Raw genomic sequence first — 8156 nt, forward strand, 5'->3', positions numbered from 1 at the left:
GTAGTAAGCACTTAGAGGGTATTTCCTCTATTGTCGCTTCGTGGGTCTTTCGAGATGCGAAGAATAGCAGAGAGAAAAGGTTGCCCCACTTGAATAAAAAGCATTCCCTATTTCTTTTGCAATACTTCACCGAGGGTGTGGGAGGATTATCCTTTTGGGCAAAGACTTTTATGCATACTTCTTCTGGGTTATCTATACCATACTGTATTCTCGTAAGATGATACACGCTAGCTAAAGATCCACCGGGTGCGACGTCATAAGCACATTGGGAACGTAAATAATTGTAACCATATACATATAAAATGACAGCAATGGAATCCCAATCCTCTGCTTTTATTTGTAAAGTCTCTATTCCTCGATGATCGAAGCCCAAAGATCTATGAACCACCTCATGTTCATGGAAAAGTCAAATCAACCAAGTCGCCTATTTTTTTCATTTCATAATTACCATTTTTAATAGAATTGACTAATTCCTCAAACAAGCAACGGATTGAGCACACTAGCGCGAAAGCGTTAGCACGCGCATCCGTTTTCTTGCTTGATTTTATGCACAATTTTTGAATACTTAAACGTGTACTCTTTGTGCAAACAATTAATCAAATCATCTAAATCTATGGACATATTGATTTTTTCTCTCGGTGCAGAAAACATGATAAACATGGAATGCCAGAGTAATTCAAAGGATAAATGTATTTTCGGCCTTCTCCGAAAGCTCCCGGACCACCTTTTCAAGCCAGATAGCGAGCGATCACTCAGCAATGATACCGCCGGCCGGGAATAAGTACCTATCCCTTACGGGAATCGAACCCGTGTCTTCGACATGAAAAGACGATGTCCTAACCACTGGACGAAAGGGACCAAAAAGCAATTCTTCATATACCTAAGAAAAGAGAATAGAAGTGGTTCCTTTTCTTTCTATACGAAATTCGACGATTTCGTTTGTGTTCATGTTGGCGATTTCAGATGTGAATGAGGCCGGGCGTCTCCCCTTCCTACGGGTTCCCCAGTGACACATCAACCACGCCCCTTCCTTTTCTCCGATCATAAATAACCTGATCTCTTTCTTTGTCTTTCATCCCCCCGTCCCCTTCTTTCTAATTCAAAAAAGAAAGGGGGGGGCGGTAAGGCGCCTATGGTTTGACAGTTTCGCAACTTACAAAGGCGTGGATGATTATCATAAGAGATTCCCACCATATCATAAGATTCGCATTCTTTCTTGAAAATCGGCACTTCTCCAAATCCAGAAGACAGATGGGATTCTAGGATTATCCTTTTGGGCAAAGACTTTTATGCATACTTCTTCTGGGTTATCTATACCATACTGTATTCTCGTAAGATGATACACGCTAGCTAAAGATCCACCGGGTGCGACATCATAAGCACATTGGGAACGTAAATAATTGTAACCATATACATATAAAATGACAGCAATGGAATCCCAATCCTCTGCTTTTATTTGTAAAGTCTCTATTCCTCGATGATCGAAGCCCAAAGATCTATGAACCACCTCATGTTTGACTAGCCAATTAGATAACCAACCCTGCTGCATTATGAGTAATTTCATAATTGAATAAAAACGAGGAGCCGAAGATTTTAGGGGGCGGGAGAAAAGGTCAAGTCTAAGCGACATATGGCACGAAAAGGAAATCCAATTTCGGTAATCCGAAGCCCACCTTACCTTAATCCATTTTCTTGAGGATCTTGCATTTGTTCGTTCTCTGCCGACCTATTGTTTCCATCACACCTGTTGCTTCTTCCTTTCTCTATCCAACCCGAGCTCTATCGCCCATGGCTGAACTCTTCTCTGCAGCCTCATCGCCAACAAAAGGTCCACATCCTTCAATCGGCATGTACTATGGAATGGCTTTAATGTTTCTATATCCGGAAGTAGGGAATCTCGTGCTTGCATATCTAAATCTAAGTTTTGAGACAGACCTTTCATGGGTTCAAAGAAAAGAAGAGTACGAGTGGGTGATGTGATTGACAAATAGGAAAGTGATAGGAGTTGTGATCGGGTTTCTTTCTTTTTTTGCCAAGGATATTCTTATTCACTGCTCAGAGAAAATGAAAAAAAAAACAAACTAGGATTCTTCCGAACTCAACTCCGTGGCCAAAACCATCTTCTCACTCTGACCCCCACATATCAGATCCCAGATGCATAGGAAAAGCGGTATCAAGAATAGTAGTATAAAGAAAGATAGTACAGTACTCAAGTAAATGAATTCGCCTAAGGATCGATGGAAAGATCAAGGTCCCCGTGAAAAAGTAGATACTAGATCGATATGATACTCTCATCTCTGGAGTAACTTCTTCCATTATGCTGATCTCTAGGTCCGTTCCATCATCATCGTAATAGTATGGTCCCAGGTGTCCGAGCTATAGATCAAGATCATATTTAGTCACATTTCTACCGGTGCACTTCTCATGAAATAATTCCCTTTCCAAGGAAAGGAAAACAAGAACTCGAATACTCGTAATAGCGATCCCGATCCACCTACTTTTTTCTATTCTTTGATTCGAAACGTGCTAAAGCACAAGCCATTTTTATGCATGGGGCATAAGAGTGGACAATCTATGTTATCGAAGGAAGTAAATAACAACACTTCAGCGTTTAGGTCTACCTTCAGTAAACCAATAGTTTTGCAGCATTGGAATTTGAGTTGGCCAGGTAAGGTCCTCTAAAAAGAAAAGAAGAAACTACTTAGAATAGATAAATGCCATTGGTTTTCTCGTACTATATGATCTTTTTTTGTTTTGTTTTTTGGCCATGATTGTGCTGCTCCTGTGAAGGCTAGTGGGAAAGCTCACCGTTCGTTGTGATGAGTGGGGGCCTTGTATCTGTATTCGGATCAGCTCCTTAACAGAGTTTCCTGCTTGAACCCTGGCTGGGAGCTGGGAGAGGTGTCCCACTACAGGTGCAAATAAACCATTTGACCTTACAGGGGAAAGGAAACAAACCACTCAATAATCGGTAGAAATTCCTCCTACTGAACAGCTTTCCTTTTCTCGCCTTAACTACTACTTCAAAGCAAGGCGGAATATCACGGGATAGGAATGAAAGAACTTCTTACTCAACTTTCTAGCTATATAAAAATAGTTAGCAATATGAAACGAGTAACTTAAGCCCTAGTAAAAGGCTACTCTTTGAATCCCCTCTTTAAGGCATATAAAATTAGTACTCTTCCTGAGCTAGCTTAACCATATCTTGAGCGAGTGAGTTGTATTTCCCTCCATCAAGTTCTAAGTGATCAAATAAGGTCCTTGCTCTCGAGCCAATGCCAATACCAATAGAGAGGGTCTAAACGAAGGATTCAAAGGAGGTTACCGGTTAAGGGCAAATGCAATCTCTAAGCCAGTTGGAGAAGAAAGGTAATCAAAGAAAGTTCCAGTTGGACTTACCCTGCCAACCCTACCCTAATTTCATACCCTGCGGTTTTCGTTCCTCTATTGATATTTCGTTCCTCTCCTTACGTCGAGCGACCTGGATTATTCTGAGCACTTCGCACTTCAGAAAATCGTATAAAAATGTGTGGTTCCGAATGCGCTAACACGCAACGGCTTTCGCGCTAGTTGCTCAAAAAATCGTATAAAAATAAAGCAATCAAAAGGTGAAGGCAGGGCAGTGGGCGTGGGACTGTAAATCCTTTTTCGTTCGCTGGGCCTAGGCCCTTTGGACTCTAAATCCAAACGGAGTGAGTGGTTCGATTCCACTTTAGAACGAAAGCAAATGCAAGTGAAACGAGACGAGAATCAAAGATTTTTCAGTGCCGCTAAAACCAGATCTGGAAAAGTGTTCAGTGCATCCTAATCTGAATCTGCGAAACCTTTCTATTCTAAGACGGCTAAGTCGAGGGCAGACACAACAGGTCCCGAAGAGGTTCGAAAAGGCGTACATGAGTTCCTCCTACATAAGGGGCTCATTGGTTGTCAACCAAGTGAGAGGGGTCTAATAAAGCTGAAGGATGAGTATAGATACCTTCAGCCGAGATCGCTTGGGAGGCATAGCCGCCTCTACCAGGAGATTCTCTCTTATTTCTTAAGAAAGTATGAATTGCCATAGAATTCTTCGAGGCCTGATTCAAGATCTGAAGTATGAATTGAACATTGGTTTTTGCCTGTCAATAATATCCCTTAAAAAGAAGAGAGAGAGAGACTGCCATCGCAATCTCTCTCTCTCTCTCATGTCAAATCGAGATTGTGTGGGTGTTCAGTATCACAATCCCTGTATTCTAGGTTCTGGCTGGTTAGAGCAGAGGACTCGAAATCCTCTTTAGCTTTGCGCGTTGGACTCTAAATCCTAACAGAGTGGTTCGATTCCACCTCAGAACGACCTTCACGAAAGTGAAAAATCTTCGTCCTACCAAAACCAGATCTTGAAAAGTGTTCAGTGCCCAACACATCGGTGAAACCGGGGGGAGCTGAAGAGAAGGGAAACCCCAGAGGCATTGATCATTTGGTACAGCCGCTAATTCGGCATTTGGTACTGCCACCATTTCTCGAAAGGGAAAAAACATACTTAACAATTCGATTGGGAGGACCAAGGGATAGATCGATTGCAATATCAGTATCATACAAATAGAAATAGACATGAGTACATGAATAAGGAAACGCAAAAGACACAGAGTAGGGGTAGTCAGAAGCGTCAATGCAGACGCCAATGGGTAATCAGATCCATTCCACTTCTTCAGATAGCAGTCGATCCTGGATCGTCCTCGCTTCCAAACTCCGTAAATGAATGAAACTCCTTCCCCGGTCCATTGCTCGGGTGTGATACAAATACTTCTTTGAAGTTGTAGGATGCGGGTCATCGATCTTCCTATCGGTCCAGAGGTTATGCGCCAGCTTGGGAAAGAAAAAGTAAGATTTGTTTGTCATATCACGATCGGAACTTAGATGTAACTCTTCTTGAGTAGGGGGAAAAGGACACCTATCACGCGGTCATGCCTTGAACGCAGTAAAGAAATTAATAAGCTTCGAATAATAGCTACGCTAGTCTCCAATAGCGTCTTAAGCGTTGGTTTTCTTTGCGGGCATCATAATGGATTGGTGGTTCGTTGCCTCTATTTTAAATAGGGTACGACATACTTGCCTGAATCTTCTCTCTCGGTTACTCAGTGGAGTGATCTCTCTCTTAAATTCCCATAAGGATAAGGAAAAGTAGACGGTTCGAAACCCGTGCTTAAATCCTACTCAAGGCCCACTACGGGTAGCGAGCAATTAACAAATAGAGACAAGGATGAGGAGAAATGACGCATATACGGCCGGCCTGGGTCACTCATGATGTTAGTAGTTCAAGTGAATTGTCGTAGTGTAAGGAAGATTGATTGGTTTTCTGATTGCTACTTGGCTGGCATAAGAAAGAAGGCGCCCCGGCAGGAATTCTGTAAGCTTGACTTGCGCGCAGCGTTTGGGAATCAAAGATAAAAAATAACTCTATGGGACTTACAGAACTGGAAAGAAGGTAGCACCTAGGCGTAAGAAAGAAAGTAAATAGAGACAGCACCTACTACGCTATCTATTGAAGCTTACTATATAATATATAAAAGAAAAAAAAGGCCATATAAGTGAGATCCTAGCCAGAGAAGAGCAACAGGAGCTATAAAAAAGGAACTTATGAACTTGAATCAGAGATTGGGTTGACATCCGAAACAGAGAGGAAAAGAGGAAGCAAACATAGCTAGCTCACGAAAGAAAGCTTGCAACTACGCGTTATATATTTTATTTTCAACTGCGCTAATAAGGGCACATCCGCTTTCTCTGTATGTAGATTAAAAAAATACATACCATATTTTTTCCCTTGCTTTGCTATTTGAATGCTTACCTCAGTGCAAGAGCAGGGAAGAGGTTTGATTGCTAATAAAATGAGTGGAAGAAGGCCGTCATGGAAGAGTTTGGGGTCCAAAGCCACACCTTCTTTCTCCCATAGGAACAGAGGTCAGGAGCTGCCGGCAGGGCGCTGCTTTTAATCTGACTGATGGCTCAAGATAAGTTGGAGACGTACTTGAGATAGATAATTTATGTATTTCGCTATTTCGAATACCTAAACTCAAGCGGTGCTAATTTGCTAATCCAAGCCTTATCAATAATACCAACACGTCGTCTGATCCAAGATTAGCAACCTCTCTTTCTCTCATAGAGGGAACCTCACTGACGCATTCAGGGCTCTGCAGTTGAAGCGTTCCTACCATCCATATATAGGGAATCCATACCGTCGGCTTGTCGATCCGGGATCGCCCAGGATCGGGTGGAAGGTCGGAGAAGCCAGTCTTCAGTGGTGCTTCCATGGCAGTTGGATAGTAGATCAGAGAGGCAGGCCAGTAGAATATGGAGTTGTTTTTGTTCTCTTGTTATTCTTTTATGGCTATAAGTCTTTCTGTCTTGGATTCGTAATGTTTGGCCATTAGGTTTGAATTGCCTTCTCTTTCTGTCTTCCATTTGAATTCTGTGACTTATCCTGCAATTTGGAGAGTAGTTGATATGGTCTTTCTTGGCTTTGGCTTTCAAAGTCCCCTTCTTTTAGTATTAGGTAGTAGAGGGCATCGCCACTCAGAGATTCGACGATAACCCGCATATTCTACCTTTTGTTCCCCTTCCTCTGGCCCCATAACTCTGTTCGTCCCTAGTAGCACTCCCGTCTTCTTCCAAGGATGAAGCCTCAATGCCATTCCCTCTTTCTCGGGCATTAGATTTTGCTTGCTTGTACTAGAAGTTAACATCTTCATTACTCGATGGTGAAACCTACTCTGGTGGGGTCCGAGAACATAGCTAGCCCAGAAAGATTGAAGTGAGAGGTTTGCCTGGAAAAGAAAGGTTTAGCGCTGCCTAGGTTGAGCCATTCCTAACAACTCATCCAGCTCGACTAGCTTGCATTAAGAGTAGTTCATTTCCTATAAAGTGTAGCGAGTTTTCTCCCTTTTCACATAACCGAGAAAAAAGGAAAAGTTACCCTACTACATGTATTAGCTAGTTTTGTCTAGTCAACATCTAATGCTCATTTCACTATGGGATTTATTTACTCCGATTGCTTCTACTCTCTTACAGCTGGGTGCGCCTATAAGGAAGACTTTTCATAGATTGACTTTGGGCAGGCAAGTTGAACTATCCGGCTTCACTAACACAAGTAAGAACAAGTATAAAACTCCGTATTAAGGGTTCCTTTTGACCTAGTGATTAGCACAAAGGAGGAGAGAAAAAAGGATTGAATAAGCGAGCACCAGCATTGACTTTCTTGCTTTAACTAACCTGACGCCAGGCCCTTTTGCTCTAGGCTCTACTCCTTGTCATTGATTTCTAGCTAGCTTTCCCACTCGCATAAAAGGAATGAATCGAGGGTATTTACTTGCATTTCTTTGTCCTACTTGGGCTTTAAGAAGAGAGGATTTATTAGCACGACGAGCAACGCATGCTAACCTGGGGATTGAATAGGATATCATAGAATGTAGCATATTGTCTGAACTTATAGGGTCTTTCCTATAATACTTTCCTTACACTAACTATACTCTTTTCTGCTCTTCAAGTAGGTGGCGTGGACGGTGTGTCCCTTGCCTATTCTTAAGTGACTTTGTTTGGATTCTGTTTATGTGTTTTTTCTAGAATTGGTATGTTGCACTCGTGTTCTGTAAAGTGTGCTAAAGTGGTATGTATGTGCCTTATGTTCTGTGCATTGCGGGCTTTAATTGTGTGATAGTTTGTTTCTCGGACAGATAACTAGTAAACAGCTTTAAAAAGATGGAAACATAGGTTGTTTGTAACTATAAAAGACAGTACATTATCAGCAGCATTAGGTAATAATGTGTCTCTAGTACTAAATCACGCGTACCAGCATGTACAGATATATGCTCAATTGGTTGTTATAAGTACCTTCAAAACAAAAGATGATCGAAATGCCAAATTGATCATAGTAGCAAACAAAAGAGATTAGGGTTAGAGGAGATAGCAAACATGGAGATTAATGCTTCTTCAGGTTCTAATTGCTTTTCTGTTGCACTATTGCTTAACTCCTCCTGTGGATCTTCCTCATCCTCACCAACCTCTTCTTCTTAACCCAATAGCATGTTTAGTTTGATTTTACACTGATGCCCAGGGTAGTATTTATCTCCACACTTCCCCCAAAATCCACACTCCAATGTGTGACCCCTTTAGTAGAGAGAAAAAGC

At 41.9% G+C, this 8156-nt stretch overlaps 1 non-coding gene across 1 annotated transcript; it reads right to left on the bottom strand.

Annotated features, from left to right (window-relative positions):
* Positions 1 to 786: 786 nt before the first annotated feature.
* TRNAE-UUC (transfer RNA glutamic acid (anticodon UUC)) lies at positions 787 to 858 on the bottom strand. Its single transcript has one exon. It is a non-coding gene; the product is annotated as a tRNA-Glu (tRNA).
* Between the last annotated feature and the right edge of the window lie 7298 nt (positions 859 to 8156).

The sequence above is a fragment of the Oryza glaberrima genome, chromosome 12, assembly GCF_000147395.1.
Source record: "Oryza glaberrima chromosome 12, OglaRS2, whole genome shotgun sequence".
Taxonomy (NCBI): domain Eukaryota; kingdom Viridiplantae; phylum Streptophyta; class Magnoliopsida; order Poales; family Poaceae; genus Oryza; species Oryza glaberrima.